Source organism: Theobroma cacao, chromosome 3 (assembly GCF_000208745.1).
Source record: "Theobroma cacao cultivar B97-61/B2 chromosome 3, Criollo_cocoa_genome_V2, whole genome shotgun sequence".
NCBI lineage: Eukaryota > Viridiplantae > Streptophyta > Magnoliopsida > Malvales > Malvaceae > Theobroma > Theobroma cacao.
In genome coordinates this window covers 14,187,587-14,204,391 of record NC_030852.1, presented here as the reverse complement: position 1 = coordinate 14,204,391, position 16,805 = coordinate 14,187,587, and positions in this window count along the sequence as shown.

Genomic DNA, 16,805 nt, shown 5'->3' with positions numbered 1-16,805 from the left:
ATTTATAACTAATAGAACTAAATAAAAATATTGAATCAAATATTCTATTTTCATATAAAATAATATTTATAAAATTCTACGTAAACAATTACTGTAGCTTAATAACAAAATAAATTCATATACATAATAGCACACAGCGCTAGGGTATACAAAAATATTTTACAATGCCATGTGAGCCCCAAAATAACAAAAATAAACACGATTGTAAACCTACGATTTCTAAGGGTGCGAATTGAAAAGCAAACCCTCGACAAAATCGACAGTCTATAGATTGTCTTGAACCTGAAATGGGTGAAAAGAAGGGGGTGAGTTTTTATAAACCCAGTGAGTAAGCAAAGTTCATCTATAATATCTAAAGTCGAGTAAATGGAGACAATTAAAACATCTCTTCATAATATGATTCATAACATTAAAACTCATTTCAACCATATAAATCAATTACATTTCATCAAAAATAATCAGTAAGGCTTATGACTCTCTTAAAACTTGGTTCGTGCCAAAACTCGTACTCGATGACACCTTGCGCCGGGCATCCAACCGAGTCCGTCAAGGCTGTTAAACTAACATATACACATAAAACATATTTTTATGTTTAAAAACGTAGTCGTTCCTTGGAGTTGACTGAGTTTCACCCTCACGTGGTGGTTCGGCATGAAGTGAACTCTAAACTACCTTAGGAGATACCCTCCGCACCTCTCCTACTAACGTAAAATATAACGGGGTTTACCGTACCCCTCTAATAGGCTGGTCTACAAAAACTCGCCAACTGCAGATTTTACCCTCGGTCAAATTCAAATTCAAATTATGTTCCAACTAGTCAAACTTGGTCAAAAATCTCTTCCAACATTCAAATTTTACCCTTAGGTGCTAAAATGACCATTTTGCCCCTACGTTATAAAAATTCCCGATTAGACTCCAAATCAATCCTCGAACTCCAAATCACCATATTAAGACATTTTAAGGTTCAATAACCCTCAAAAACATCCTAAAATCTCTATTTGGACTAGTTTGAGGCTTTAATTAACTTAATTGTACTACTAGGTATGATACGACTTTTAACGATTTTTCGAGGTATCCAAGTTTGCAAACATGCTATAAAGTACATGAATGACATGGCAAATATATTATTGAGCTAAGCTTGACAGCACTACCCCCCTTAAAATAAAATTTTGACCTCAAAATTTCACTTATCGGGCTTGGAAAAAAGATGGGGATATTGGCTTCTCATCTGGTGCTCAACTTCCCACGTCATCTCCTCTATTCGAGCATTCTTCCACAATACCTTAACCATTGGGATGCTCTTATTCCTCAACACTTGATCCTTTTGATCTAGAATACGTACAAGTTGTATCTCGAACTTCAAATCTTCCTGTAACTCAATCGGAGGTGTCACGAGGATATGGGAGGGATAAAGTACATACTTTTTCAACATTGAGACGTGGAAGACATTTTGAATCCAATCCAACTCTAGGGGTAATTCTAGTCTATATGCCACTGGCCCAATTCTTTCAATGACACGAAAGGGTCCAATGTATCTCAAATTGAGTTTTCCCCGCTTTGCAAACCAAATCACACCTTTTATTATCCAACAAGATACCACAATTTACTACAATAGTATAATCAAATAAGACTTAATACCTCAAAGTATTCAAATCATCACCTTTCCAAGGAGAAACTTTAAGAAAAACTCTATCATCAACTTCAAATTCTAAATTTTTTCTCCGTCTATTAGAGTAACTTTTCTATCTGTCTTGAGCTGTCTTTAATCATTCTCGGACAACCTTGATCTTGTCATTAGTTAGATCAATCAACTTTATATTAAACAATTTCCTTTCACCTACTTCATCCCAACAAAGTGGAGTTCGGCACTTTCTCCCATATAGAGCCTGGTGTGGTGCCATCCCAATACTAGATTGAAAACTGTTGTTATATGCGAACTCCACCAACGGCAAGTGTTTGTCCCAACTCCTAGTAAAGTCAATGACATAAGCCCATATCATATCCTCCAAAGTCTGAATGGTCCTTTCAGAGTGACCATCTGTCTGTGGATGAAAGGCAGTGCTAAATCTCAAATTAGTTTCGAGAGAATTTTGGCCAAAATCGAGAAGTGAACCGGGGGTCTCGATCTGACACGATCGAAACTGGGACTCCATGTAGTCTCACTATCTCATCTATATAAAGCTTAGCTAGTTTCTCAATGGAATACGTGCTATGGATAGCCAAGAAATAGGCGAACTTAGTCAATCTATCCACAATCACCCAAATAGCATCTTTCCCACTTTGCGTCCGCGGTAAACCCAATATAAAGTCCATAGTCACGTGCTCCCACTTTCATTCAGGGATAGGTAGAGGTTGAAGAGTACCCGATGGTTTCTTATGTTCCGCCTTCATCTGTTGGCATGTGAGACATTTCGTCAGAAACTCGGCTATGTCTCATTTGATACTCAGCCACTAGTAACTTTCCTTGATAGTCTTATACACTTTTGTGCTTTCGGGATGTAAAGCATAGGCGAAAGAATGAGCTTCCTCCAAAATAGCCCGTCTCAGCTGATTATCCTTAGGGACAAAAACTCGGTCCCCAAGCATCAAGATACCATCATCACCGAGTCTGAACTCATTAGTTTCTCCATCTCGTAACTTTTGAACTTTCCGTTTCAACTCATCATCAGACTTCTGCAATTCCCTGATTTGATTCAACAGTGAAGGTCTCACAACAAAACTAGCAAGTAGGGTTCCATCCTCGCCATTACTCAACTAGATCCCTAGAGATTTCATCTCAAGTAGAATCGGAAGATAAGAATTTTGCAGTGATGCTAATGAAGATGAGGATTTACAACTCAAGATATCTGCTACAACATTTGCCTTCCCCAGATGATAATTAATCATTAAATTGTACTCCTTAATCAACTCTAACCAGCGTCTCTGTCTTAGGTTGAGTTCGTCACGACCCGGAACCTCCCTCTGGCCCATGACAACCGCCACGACGTCTCGATTTACACTCATTAATCGAAATGCCAATCGAAACCCCGCAAGGCTTACGTATTAGTTTCTTGCATTTCCTGTGAGCAATCATTGTTAAACATTCCGTTTTAAACAATTACCAGTCGTTTCCAGCTCAAGTAAATCAAAAGACAAAATTTTTTTTAAAAGGATTTATAGATAAATATTACTATTCAAAATATTGATTAAAATATAGCATTTTTATATAAAACAATATTTATAGAAACATGTGTAAGTAATCTTTTGTAACGTGGAAGTAAAATAAATTCATACATACAATAATTTACAAAGTTATAATGTACAATAATAATTACAATGACAAGTGGCCCGTAAATACACCAAGTGTTGGTGATAGTAGCCTACTGTTTGTGAGATAGAGGGGTCAATTGGAATCTTTGATAAAATCGGGTATCTACAAGCTACCATAGGCTTGAAATATTTGGAAAGGAGGTGGGTGAGATTTTGCAATCCTAATGAGTAAACACAAATTATTATAAATATCTAAAGGCGAGTAAAATGGAGGCTAGTTTAAACAACAAATCACAAATCATTTCATAAGGTTTTCAATTTATTTCTTAAACCATAAAATACTTATAATTTACCAAAACAGTTGTTAAGGATCACGACTTTTATTATAAACACGGCTCAAGCCAAAAATTAGTCCTCGGGGATACCTTGGCCGAGGCATCTAACCGAGTCCACCAAGGTTGTTAAGATATTTACATGTTAAACACATGTTAGTTTTGAAAACAAGCCGTTCCTTGGCGTTGGCCGAGTTACACATTCACGTGGGGGTTTGACGTGAAGTGAGCTCTAACACTACCCCGGGAGTTACCCTCCTCGCCTCTACAACCGGAGTAACTATATAACTAGGTTTACCGTGCCCCTTTAATAGGCAGTCCCCGAAAACCCATCACTGCAGTGACTAAACCTACTAATTTTAATAAAATTTTGACAGTATAACGTGGCTTTTATTTATTTACCCAGCCTGCATAGTAAAAGACAACTTACATAAATTGCCAATGCAATTATAAAATATAGCCACATATACTCATATATCATAAGGCATTCATAGGAAAATATATTCTTCAAGACAATTGGTAGCCTCCCATTTACTCAATTTCATAATCAAAAGTTTCTTATTTCAGATAATCAACACAATATATTTATTTGTCACATTTATTTCTAAAACATCAAAAGTCCCATTTTAATCTCATTTTCGTTTCATAAAATACATAAAGAGCACTTAAAAATGAACTCTAGATAATTTACAATAATAATAGGTTTACTCACCGTTTGTACAAATTAAATGCTTTCTAGGTGCCCCGATCACTATTCGTCGGGTACAACTTCCTTGCCTTTACCGGAAGGCTCTCCTCCTATACACATTGCAAAAATTGCACAATTCACCACATTGATGCTAAATCACTATATAATTGACTTAAATCCTATACTAGTGCATGGTATGAAATGCAATAGCCTAAAACGGCTTAAACGCGGTATTAACCTATTTTTGGCACTTTATTCGATAAATTGCTAACGCGCTTCATTTTAGCTCTAAATTGTCCCATTTTCTCTCTAACATTTCTAACCATTAAATATCAGCCAATAACCCTTTAAAATCACCAAAATCAGCTCACTTTCCTCATTGAAAAATTCGATCAAAAATGGGACATTAACTTGGTAAATTTTCCACTTTGTTTTTCTATCACATTTAACCATTTTTCATCATTTTCTCTTCATTTCACTTAGAATAAAAATCAGTTCATTGTCATTGTACATCATTGAATATTCGGCCAAGGGTGGGTATTGTGAGAATTTCATGCTTTCTTGCCCAATTTGATTTCTATACACATTTAACTAACTAAAACTACCAATTTAACTATGAATCAAAACTTAAAAAATTCAAAATCCTCCCCCTTGAAATTCGGCCAGCCCTTGGTATCACTTTTTGATCTCTCCCCTCAAGCATGCTAAATGAAAACAAAGGCATAGGAAAGGTAGAAATAAAGCTAAAGTCGAAAAATCTTACCATTAGACGCGTAAACGGACAAAAAACGTGAATTCCCCTTTGAATTTTCTAGTTTTCCTTTGCTTTTCTCTTTTCTTCCTTTCCTCTCTTCTTTTCTCCTTATGGCCAGCCATCACCTGATGTGGGGTTTAAATGGGCTGATTTTCCTTTAAAATAATATTAAACAATTAAAAAGTGCCATGTGTCACTTTTCCATTGGCCCATTTTTAAAATTTCATCCTTTAAACTTCAATTTTTCACCACTTAACATACCATAGTTATTCATACCAAAAATAAGTAAATCCTATGATTTTGACAAGTTTTGGGTGGTGAAAATTACAGTTTTTACCCCGGGATGACAAAATTACCGTTTTGCCCCTATGTTCTGAAAATTGCCAGAATTGAAAATTTTCACTTCCTATAATTAAATTATACTCCAAATAGTTAATCTTGATCAAAAATTTCACTCCATGATCAAATTATTATCTTAGGTGGTAAAATGACGATTTTGCCCCTAAACATCAAAATTTTTAAATTTTTCCCAAATGAACCCTCGAACTCCGAACAATCATTTTTAGTCATTCTTGGACTGTAAAATATTAGATTTCATCCTACGATTCCTATTTGAACTAGTTCGAGGTTAAATCAACTCAAGTGTACCGTTAGGTACAATATTGGGTTTCGTCTATTCTTAGGAACTTTCCTAGCGTAATAACATGCTACTCAGTGCATGTATGTCATGACATGTGTTTATAGGGTCGGGTTTTACAGAGTTCTTTCTAGGTGAGCAAATATTTCAAGCTTTTGTGGTCGGTAAAGATCCGACAATGCTCACCGTATAAGTAATGCCTCCAGATCTTCAATGCAAAGACTATTGCTACCAACTCCAAATTGTGGGTAGGGTAATTCATCTCATGTTTCTTGAATTGTCAAGAAGCATAAGCTACTACTTTCTCATCCTGCATTAACATGCACCCTAATCCCAATTTAGAGGCATCACTATATACCATAAATTTTTTCCCACTAACAGGAAGTGTCAAAACTGAAGCGGAGGTCAACCGATTCTTTAGTTCCTGAAATCGACTCTCGCAGACATCATCCCACTCAAACTTGATTCCTTTACGAGTCAGACGAGTCAGAGGAGCAGCTATCAATGACAACCCCTGAACGAACCTCCTATAATAACTTGCTAAATAGAGGAAACTGCGAATCTCTGTCACCGTTTTTTGTTGCTCCCACTGTAAGATTGCCTCAATCTTCTTGGGATTGACATAAATTCCAGCTCCAGACACAACATGTCCCAAGAAAACCACTTCCTTTAACTAGGACTCACATTTTGAAAACTTGGCATAGAGTTGTCTATCGCGCAAGGTTTGTAGCACCATGCACAAATGGACAGCATATTCATCATAATCCTTCGAATACACCAAGATGTCATCTATAAACACTCTCACGAACTTATCCAAGTATGAGTGGAACACCCTATTCATGAGGTCCATAAAAACTGTCGGGGCATTAGTCAGACCAAAAGGCATAACCAGAAACTCATAATGCCTGTAACTAGTTCTGAAAGCAGTCTTGGGTACATCCTGCTCCTTGATCTTCAACTGATGATACCCAAACCTCTTAGCAATCTTAAAAAACACCGTAGCACCTTGTAGCTGATCAAAAAGATCATCAATCCGTGGTAGAGGGTATTTATTCTTAATGGTCACTCGGTTCAGCTGACGGTAGTCAATACATAGCCAAAGAGTGCCATCCTTCTTCTTTACAAACAAGACTGGTGAACCCTAGGGAGAAGTACTAGGGTGAATAAGACCCTTATCTACCAAGTCTTGCAGTTAGACTTTCAACTCCTTTAATTTCACCGGAGCCATCCGATACGGAGGAAGGGAAATAGGTGCGGTACCCGAAAGTAAATCAATAGAAAACTCAAGCTCTCAATCAGGAGGTAGTCCCGGTAATTCATTCGAAAAGACATCAGAGAACTCATTTACTATTGGGACATCCTCTAACTTAGGTTCCCCCTTTAAGGTATCAATCACATGTGCTAGATAAGCCGGATACCTTTTCTGCACTAGTTTCAAAGCTTTGATAGCTGAGATTACACTGGATGGTAACACTCGACGTTCCCCTACAAATACAACTTCTACTCCTTCAGAATTCTAAATTACAACATCCTTCCTAAAACAATCCACATTCGCCTGATGTGTAGTCAACCAATCCATACCCAATATCAAATCAAATTCCCAAATTTATAGGGGAATTAAGTCAATCTTGAATTTTTCCTCACGAACCCTTATTCCACAGTCTTTATAATAGGTATTTCTAACCAACTACTCTCCTAGAGGGCTATGAACTACAATTTCCTCCTATAAAGGTGATATGTTTCAATAAAAAAAGGATGCGAATGTTGTGCTCACATATGATCTATCCGAACCAGAATTAATTAAGACATAAGCATCTTTGTTAAATGCAAACATGGTACCTGTCACTGCGCTGGGTCGGACTCATGCCTCTTCCTCTGTCATAGAAAAAACTCTCGTCTGGGTATGAGTCTGCGGTCTTGAAGGTGGATGCACCAGGGTATTACTCCCCACACTGGACCGCATCGCTACACCCTGTCTCGGCTGTGACCCAGAAGAAGCTATTCTCTGAATATTTGTGCGAGCTTGGGGAGATGAAGCAGCTGCAGTAGCTCGTCCTAATTGCACGCAAGCACTCCTCATGTAGCTTTGCTGACCACACTAAAAACATCGCACAGGCTCTTTACACAGCCCAGCATGAGATCTTCCACAGTTTCGGCATCTGTCAGAACTCCCAAAACTTTTCCCAAAAGCACTCGTCACTGATCTACTGAATCTAGAAGACTTCTGCTACCGCTGTTGAAATAGGGGTCGAGTAGATGCTACTAAAGTAGTGGTATCACTCCTTGAAGCAGATGAATCCTTCCCCTTTTTCGATGGTTGACTGAAAAATGTATTCAGATTAATCCTCTTGGCAAACTCGACCCGAATTCTCCTGTTCTCAGTCGTAAGTTTCTCAGCCCGCAAAGCCATCTGCACAACCTCCTTATACGGCTCCCTACCCGTCACTATCATACTATCTTTGATTTCATTTCGGAGCCCTTCCTAGAAGTAATTAGCCTGATCCTACTCAGTTTTCACTAGATCGGACTCATAAGACATTAGCTCGTTAAAACGAGCCTCATACTCCTCTACTGTTAAACTCCTCTATTTCAAACTCAAGAATTCCCTTTTTTTTTTCCTTTTGATGAAAATAAATATAATACTGGCCGTCGAACTCTCATAGAAAATCTGACTAGGTCGGAGGAACGGTAGAATGAGATTTCACTGAGTTTCACCAAGTACGAGCCCTCTTCTCAAGCAATTTAGTGGCCACCATCAGTTTCATATCATCATCTAGTCTCATATCATTAAGTGTCTCAAAAACATGAACGATCCAGTCCTTAGCTACGATTACATCCAAATCACCCTTAAAAGAAATGCAATCGAGCTGTCTAGCCTCCTTAAGTTTCTTAGAAATGGATACATCAGGTACTTGTAATGGAACAGGAGTTGGTGGCGGTGGCACTAGAGGTGCGGCTGGAGGAACAGCAAGAGGAGCTTGACCAGCCTAAGCTTGGCCAATAATAGTAGTAAGGAAAGCAGCTAATGCTTGAACTGCCTCAGGAGACATGGCAAAAATACTAGGAATACTGGTAGGTGGAGGAGGATGTGGAGGATGTAGAGGAGTCTTAGTCTGTTCAGCAGCAGGTGCTACCTGAAAAGTAGACGTAGCCGATTCCCCCTCTACAGGATTTGGCTGACGATGCCGAGAATAGTCTCTTCCCTTCCCGACTGATCTAACGAGAGGTGGGCGGCTACATCGAGGAGCCATAATGATCTATAAGAAAAAACAGAACGTTTTTAGACAACTTCAAGTCCTATATGCAAATGCATGCATTCAACTCAATCTTGGGGTCACACTGACACTGTAGTTTTCGAATAACTTTAAAATCAATGGCTCTGATACCAATCGAATTGTCATGATCCGGTACTCTCTTCAAGCCCGTGACAACTGCTGCGATGTCCCCATAGACATACCTTACCCGGAATGTCAATCGAAACCTCGTAAGGCTCTAGCATCAATTTTTCACTTCCCATGTGAGCAACAGTTACTAAATATCATGCTTTGAAGGACTATAGATGATTTTCAAATCAAAGACAATCAAAAAATAATTTCTACAGCACAGGGGTATTTTGGTCATTTTACCTAAAAATTTTGAAACCTGCTAAAAACACAGTATATGAGTGAAAAATATACATTTCATATAAAAAAATAAATCTAGGTGTCTAAATCATCTTTTTAAAGTGAATTTATAACTAATAGAACTAAATAAAATATTCCATTTTCATATAAAACAATATTTATAAAATTCTACGTAAACAATTACTATAGTGTAATAACAAAATAAATCCATATACATAATAGCACACAGCGCCAAGGTATACAAAAATATTTTACAATGCCATGTGAGTCCCAAAATAACAAAAATAAACACGACTGTAAACCTACGATTTCGAAGGGTATGAATCCAAAAGCAAACCCTCGACAAAATTGGCAATCTACAGACTGCCCTGAGCTTGAAATGGGTGAAAAGAAAGGGGTGAGTTTTTATAAACCCAGTGAGTAAGCAAAGTTCATCTATAACATCTAAAGCCGAGTAAATGGAGACAATTAAAACATCTCTTCATAATATGATTCATAACATTAAAACTCATTTCAACCATATAAATCAATTACATTTCATCAAAAATAATCAGTGAGGCTTATGACTCTCTTAAAACTTGGTTTGTGCCAAAACTTGTACTCGATGACACCTTACGCTGGGCATCCAACTGAGTCCGCCAAGGCTGTTAAATTAACATATACACACAAAACATGTTTTTACGTTTAAAAACGTAGCCGTTCCTTGGCGTTGGCTGAGTTTCACCCTTACGTGGTGGTTCGGCGTGAAGTGAACTCTAAACTACCTTAAGAGATACCTTTCGCTCCTCTCCTACTAAGGTAAAATATAATGGGGTTTACCGTGCCCCTCTAATAGGCTGGTCCACGAAAACTCGCCCACTGCAGTAAGCTAATCAATTACCCCACCATATCAATAAAATTTCGGTAGTATGACATGGCTAATATGATATTACCCAGCCTGTCAAGGTAAATCAAAACAGTTCATATATTCCACATAAACACAAATCCAGCCATTCATGTCGTTGCATTGTCATAAGCCATCAATTCAAATCATATATCAAACACGAGTATATAGTCTCCACTTACTCAATTTCCAAAACGAGTATTCTATTTCAAAACAAGTTATAAATCTCATTTCGTTTAACCAACACTTCAATTTTAAAACATAATAATTTATAATTTAAACTCATTATTCTTTAAAACATAAAAATGAGTAAAAATAACTTTAGATAGTTAAGATGAAAGTCTGTTACTCACTATAACGGGAGAACTCCTACTCCTGGTCCTCAAGTACGATATCCTTACTCTTACTAGAGGGCTCACCACTTATACATAATACATAACAAGTAATTCAATACACTTATGCCAAACTGTTATAAGACTATTTTAGGCTCTTTATGAATGTATGAAATTGAATGAGAAGTGTTCAAATAATCACTTAAAGATGGTGTTCTACGTAGGTTCAATTGTGGTTGGACTGAAATGGTATTCGACCTAACTTGCACTATACACTATTTAATTAACCAAAACATCCAATTCAACTCCAAATAGATTCATTGCACTTTCGGTACTCCAATAAGTCCGTATACCTCATTAGAAATCAATTCTAAGTCCATTTACTATAATTTTCTCATTATCGTTCAAGTCGTTTACTAAAGGAATTATACTTTTTGATAATCATTTTCGATATCTGACATCACGAATCATCAAATATGAGCTAGATAACATTAAATATGACAAATTCATCTTCAAAATATTCCCTATAGAATTCGGCCAATTAGGGTTTGATAAAGGACATGTTGTTTTCTTGCTTGTATTTCACACCGAATATCACAAACAACTAAAAACTCCTAGATAACATGAGATCTATCAAAACCCATCCTCAAAACCTTCCCCCCTTGATTCGGCCAGCATGCTTTCATCATGAAAACTTGAGTTTCAAGCATAGGAAATGAAAAAGAAAGCATGGGTAAGATAGATCTTAAGCTAAATCTCGAAATCTTACCTCCGATGGCTTCATTTTTTGGAAATCAAATGAATTTCTATTGAATTTTTCCTCAGAGTTTTTCTATTCTTTCCCCCTTTGTTCTTTAGCTTGGACAGCAATGAGAGAGTGAATGGGAGAGTTTATGTTGAGTTTATAAAGGAAATTATAAAATAATAAAAACTTGACACGTGTCGCCACTTGATTAGTCCATGGTTAAAACTTAACAATTAAGCATTCTCTTACCACCACATATAATTCCTTAATTATCCAAGATATAAAAATGATAATAGGTGAAATTCATGGGCTTGACAAGTGCCATGGTGGTGCAAAATTTCAAAAATTCCAATTACGTCCTCGTGGACACGTGAAATGACCGTTTTGTCCTTATGCTCCGAATTGAAATTTTTTTTCACTCCTCAAATTCAAATTATGTTCCAACTAGTCAAACTTGGTAAAAAATCTCTTCCAACATTCAAATTTTGCCCTCGGGTGGGAAAATGACCATTTTAGCCTTACGTTATAAAATTTTTTGATTGGATTCCAAATCAATCCTCGAACTCCAAATCACCATATTAAGACATTATAAGGTTCAATAACCCTCAAATACATCCTAAAATCTCTATTTGGATTAGTTCGAGGCTTTAATCAACTTAATTGTACCACTAGGTACGATACCGACTTTTAACGATTTTTCGAGGCATCTAAGTATGCAGACATGCTATGAAGTACATGAATGACATGGCAAGTATATTATAGAGCTAGGCTTGACATTATATATGTTGGTTTATATAGGATATAAATTGATCATGGCAAACAATTTGTCACTTAGAAGCATACTCGATGAAAACAAGTTGACAAGTTCAAATTTTATTGACTAGTTTTGCAATATCAAGGTTGTCTTGAAACAAGAGAAAAATGCTTATGTTCTAAATGGCCCTATTCTTAAGGAACCTAGTGATGATGCTACAAATGAGGAAAATGAGGCTTATAGAGTTTATATGGATGATCTCGATCAAGCCACATGTGTGATGTTTGCTAGTATGGCTCTAGATCTTTAAAAGCAACGTGAAGCTATGAATGCCTTGGATATTATCCTAAACCTTGAAGAAATGATCGATAAGGAAAGTCACATAGAGCGACTCAACATTTTAAGGGAATTGTTTCGATGTAAGATGTTTGAGGGAAGTCTAGTAAGGCCTCATGTCCATAAGATGATACGATATATCACTCGACTTGAGCAGTTAGGTTGGGTTATGGATCATGATTTGAGCATAGACCTTGTACTCTCTTCACTGTCAAAGAACTATTCATAGTTTGTGTTGAATTTCAACATGAACAAGATTGATGTAGCCTTATCGGGCTAATAGAATATGCTTACACAAGCTGAGAACACCATTGCGAAAGAAAGGCCTTTAGTTCATCTTATCTCTTTTAAGAAAAATATAAAATAAGAAAAAAAACTTTTTAAGAAAGACAAGGGTGAAAAGACATCAATTTCAAAATATATGAAACCTACAAAAAGAGTGAAGAAGGATAAGGATAATGACAAATGCCATTTCTGCAGCAAATTAGGGCATCGAAGGTGTAATTGCAAAGATTATCTTGAATCCATCAAAAGGAAGAAACCAAAGTAAGCTTCCACTTTAGGTATGAATCATATGATGATTTACTTTTCACTACTTGGTATATGATACCTTACTCTTTATTAATGTTCTGATATGTATGACATATTGTAGGAACTAACAACAATGAATAGTGAAGAATAAGACCATGAATGCAACAACCTTAGTTGATGGTGGTTAAGGTTGTCCGCTTAGATTAGATTATGGAACAATAAATAATTTTAGAACATTGAATGTTTTCATGGCATGATTGCCAAGATGAGATGTTTTTAGTTTTGGACCTATGGCTAAATATTTTATTTTATGTTTAGGAAACATAGATTTATATTTTGCTACCATGAGATGCTTAGATTATATATATTTATATATTCACATTACATCTCATTTTATTTTGGAATTGTTCTAAATTATTTATCCTTAAGTATAACCTTGCGTATATGATAATCAATACTAAGTCATAGTGATAGGATCATTGTGAGATTTTTTTTCTTTTGATTATGAATCAAAGAGAAAATTAATAAGATGACTTGAATCAAATTGAGTCCTAACTTAATGAATTCATAATAGGATTATGAACACATTTAGCCAATGAGCATTCTTATTGAAATCTTAGATCTAAATTAAGATTGCTTAGAATTAAATAACAATTGATTATCATATTGAATTCATAAGAGATGAATTACAAAGCATTCCAAATCTAGTTAATCGCATCAACTAATCTTCGAAAGGATTTCATCCCATAACCAATCATGAATGACTTATGATTGGGAAATTGCATTGGAATGGTTCCAAAACAAAGGCTAACTGCATGATTATATCTATAATAGTATACAAATCCCTTTATTTAGATTGCAAAATGAGAGATATTTGGATCATTAGTTTAATAAACCAATAAATGCTTTTGAATTTTTAAAGTAACAACAAGAGCCATAATAATGGAATCAAGGTCTCATTGTGATCTAAATTAGTATTTCGATTATGGCAATGGAGATTGTCAAACATATAAATTAACATATTCCCAAATATTGCAACTTGAGTTTTCTTAGTAAAGACATAATCACCAAGCGAAAGAGTTCGATATTGAATACATTAGCAATTGACTCAAGTGCAAGTGAGAGATTGTTCATATATGCCCTTGAGCCAATTGGATTAGTCAAGGAATACATATTGTCATTTAATGCATATTTAATCACAGAACTAAATGTGATAAAGTTGTCTTCATGTTAATGCAATAACAAAGAGTTATTAAGTACTAATTGGATGAAGCCCATGGAACATAAAAGCCTTGCAAGAGAATCGTAAAGTTGTTACAATTATGAGATCACTATGTATCAAAGCCATGTTTCTAAAATTATTTTTGGTCATTGTATTGTCAAGGCAGGGCATTGACAATGCTTAAAGACTAGTACATGTTAAGCCTCCTTACTTAGGAAGTAAGCAATTGATCTCATAGATTGAAGTATATGGGATACTTGAGGATAACATGTGGGTGCCTGTTAAAGAATAAGTTCACTAAACATAACCTACTATGAGAACTCCATTTGGTATTTCACTCAAGTGTCTATGGAATATGTTCTCATGTGATAATCATGCAACTAGTCCTCGAACTTGAGACACTAAGTCATCTTTTATGGGGAATGACATACTTTGATTTCACACTTATGGGTTTGGAGGTGACTAGATACCTAAATAGGGTGTTTTTGGATATGCGATGAAGTATACGAATGTGGATGAATTATAAAGAGAGGATTCATCACCCTAACTGATATGAGGGGATGTATCTAACTTGTTCTCAATTTTAGATTAACTTGTATAAAGTCTTTGGCCAAAGCATGATGAATTTGAGGAAAGTTAGTTTCCTAAATTCATAAAGTTAGTCATGAATTATGAGAACTAATATGGAATGTCATAACTAGACACTAAGCCATGCTTTATGATATATCCAAGATATTTGATGGAAGGACTGTATTGCACTGAGAGGCTTATAACTAAAGGGCTTCGTCTAATTTTTTAATTGACTCTCTAACATTTGGGTGGTAATGATGTATTGCTAGATGTTGCTCATGATCTATAAATATAAATCAATTATTAAATTGATATTTGATTATGATTTATATTTATTACCAACATGTTGAAGCCTAATGGGTCATGCACATTAATTGACATGATTAAGATTAAATAAGGATAATTAATTAAGTTAGATTTAATTGAAATAGACCAAAATAAAGTGGAAAATTAATTAAGTTCATATGGAGTTAATTGAAAAAAAATACAAATGTTTGATCTAGGGTTACAACTTAGTGTAGCGATATAAATATGCTATGTTAGCCAACTAAAACTCTAAGCCTTCACCCACTTTTTAGCCGTTTCATAAAAACAAGAAAAAACAATAGTTTTCATTGTTTGATAGAAATAAGATTTGGCTAAGCTTGTTTTGATCTATTTTGTTTTCTAAAACCAAAACTTGCTAGCACAAGTAAAAATTTTACCTTTGAGAAGGTCTTATTCGGTCACTGTATGGATTACTATTAGAGGCCAAACACTTGGGGGACTGAAGATTTGACATATCCTAAAAGTGAAGAAGCAAAGATTTCAGTTGCAAGATTTTAAATTGTCTTATTCTCTTTTCAAGTTTCTTGCTTCATCACAAGCCTTTTGGATTTAATTAGCTATTGATTACAATATTTAGAGTAAGGCATGTTGTGAGACCCCAACCTCTATAGGTTTGTAGCTAAGCATAGATGTAATAATACAAGCCAGGGGTAGTTTCGTCATTTTCTCTAATAAGCTCCCAGAAGAAAGTTTTATGATATTTTAAGGTCAAAATAGGTATAAGACTGCATAAAGGATGTGTGCTGGTGAAAACACGAAGAAAACTAGAAGTTTCAACAATTTTCATAACAAGGGCAAAATGGTCATTTTTCACCTCGAGTTAAAATTTTAAGTTTTTATGAACCCGAACATGTCTAGACCATTATGGACCTTGTCCTAGTATTAAAAGAGCAAAAAGATTGCATAAAAGATTGGAGGAGAATAAGTAAATTGGTGGAGGGGCATTTTCGTAATTTTAAGGGAAAGGATAAGATTGGCTATAAATATCTTGAAATTTCCAGCACCTTCTTGAATTTCCAATAGCTAGTCTTCTTCTTCTTTTCTCCTCTTTCATGTTTCTTCAATTTTCCTTGGGAGTTTTCTTCAAGCTTCCATAACTTTCTCCCTCTAGCTCCAATTTTCATGCTTTTGGTGTACTCTTCCACAAACCCTTGTGCTATTTCATCCTCTCACTTTAAAACCCTTGATAAATCTCAATTCTGCACTATCTCTCACTAGTTGGACATTTTAGAGAGAGAAAGAAAAAATTACATCATTGATTTGGAAGCAATTGGAAGAGAATTTGACTACAAAGGAGCCCTAGGGTACGTGATGAACTAAGCTCGATTTTAGCTACAAAAAATGGCCAGTAATTGGGATTTATGAGCTGTTTTATTGTTGAGTATGTTCATTACTTTTAGTGATTTAGATAGTGAACATAGATGGCCATTTAATGTGGCAATTGAAAACTAGCTAAGAGATAGCTTTTAGAGTTCATAGTGTGCAAATTGATCTATTGTTTATGTTAACGTGATCCTAGGTTTTAAGGAAGCGCTATCATCCCATTTGGACAATTAGGAGAATTGGAGTCATCTAAAGGCTCTACAATTATTTGGTGAGTGGACTGCCTTTAAAACTTATTTTGGGAATATAATATATTTGACAAACGTTTGAATGATTTTATACGATTTTTCATGAAAATGAATGCCTTGGGAACAAGCTCTTGAGAAATGATTTATGTTATGATATGTGGTTATTATGGATTTCTATGTGGCTGCATTATGTTGATATACATATATGCTTGAATATAATGTTGTGTAATTATATTGACTCGGCTATGTGC